Source organism: Cyprinodon variegatus, unplaced genomic scaffold, assembly GCF_000732505.1.
Source record: "Cyprinodon variegatus isolate N-32 unplaced genomic scaffold, C_variegatus-1.0 Scaffold927, whole genome shotgun sequence".
NCBI lineage: Eukaryota > Metazoa > Chordata > Actinopteri > Cyprinodontiformes > Cyprinodontidae > Cyprinodon > Cyprinodon variegatus.
This window is the reverse complement of record NW_015151380.1, coordinates 299,386-300,944: the sequence shown is the minus strand read 5'-3', so window position 1 is coordinate 300,944 and position 1,559 is coordinate 299,386. Positions and strand designations below refer to the sequence as shown.

Here is a 1,559-nt window from a genome sequence, read left to right as displayed (position 1 = left end):
AATATATTATCCGTTTAATGATTGCCAGTGTGAAGAGGGAGAGGTGTAGAAGGAGGAGCGAGGTGAAAGCAAAGTGAAAGGTCAGGAAAAACCTGATATGAAAACAGAATAACAGCAAAGAAAAAAATTTAATTCAGTTGATAATTTTCCATGTTTCATAGAAGTCATTTTGGCACAAAAAAGAGAAAAGTTATTTCATGAAAACTGATTCAAAGGTTTCCATGAAATGAGTTGATTTAAAAGCTTTAATTGGTTGGAATATTCTTCTAAAAAATGCTGCTTTTTGCTTTGCTTGTTGGGTTTTGGTTCACGTCTTGAATACGATGCATTAGTGAACGATGGAGTCAGTCATTAGCAAAACTGAACAAGTTTCAAAAAATGTGTAGAAATCAATGAAATGAATCTTTTTCTATCAGACAGCTCTCTTGGGTTAGGGGTCATAGAACCGCCCCTGGTTACAGTGGAAAGCTGCAGCCAATGAAATGCAGGTAGATGAGACAAAATAATGTCATTTATTTAATGGTGCAGGTTGCTAAATAAGCTCTGAAACAGACTGACTGCTGAAGTGTTGGTTCCTATTGCAAAGTTACACTAAAAGACTTCAAAAGATGGAGGAAAATTAGCTGTTAATCTGGGCTGGTGACATCATTACTCTGCTGCTGCAGAGCTGTTTGCATCAGGTATCAAGGCCACAGGTGAGCTTTGGGCAGGAAGGGCAGAGAGGAGGGGCAGGGTTGGAGCGGCTGCTTCACTTTGACCAATGAGGCTGCTTCAGGTGCTCCAGGAGCAGAGGAGATTGCTTTATAGCTCTGTCTTAAACGGGCTTCCCCAAAGTTGGCTGCTGTCCTGCAGGTTTTAGAGATTTCCCTGCTTTAGCACAGCTGATTCTGATGATTTCAGTGTAAATCAGCTGGAGCAGGGAAACAGGTCAAACCTGCAGGACAGCGGCCCTCCAGGACCCACTGTGGGGATGCCTGGTCTAAAGAGAAAATATATCGGTAAAGATCTGCTGTGTTAAACCTTTGGAGATTAGAAAACAACGACAGGAAACCAGGAACAACTTATGTGCAGGGGCGGAGCTAGATGGGGGCCCACGGCCAACCTTATCCGATCATTTACCACCCCTAACGTTTTTTCCCTCTAATACAGATGGTGGCAGCAGTAATACTCTCAATATTTACATTTTTCATATATATATATATATATATACAATTAGTTGAAAACAAAAACACAGTTTTTTCTGCACGTCAGTTTACTAATATTAAAGATAAGAAAATAATTCATGCTCTTTTCAGAACTAGATGTTTTCTTATGGGGTAAAGAGATTCAGTGAAATCACAGTTAAAAAAAATATATTTTCATAAAAACATATTCATCAATTTATTGATTGCTTGACTTTATTGGTCTCACAGTGCAGAAATTTACATTATTTCGATATTAGTACATGTAAATATCAATTTTATGCAGAATGATTATTGATAAAATTTAGCCTGACGTAGTCCGACTCAGTTCTAGTCAGAATGAGTCTGATGCTGCTCCATAGAGCTGTGATTATGGGG

At 38.9% G+C, this 1,559-nt stretch overlaps 1 protein-coding gene across 1 annotated transcript in view; it reads left to right on the top strand.

Annotated features, from left to right (window-relative positions):
• Positions 1-1,559, top strand: part of LOC107099988 (vesicle-associated membrane protein 727-like) — a 13,056-nt gene that overhangs the window by 996 nt on the left and 10,501 nt on the right. The window lies entirely within an intron of this gene.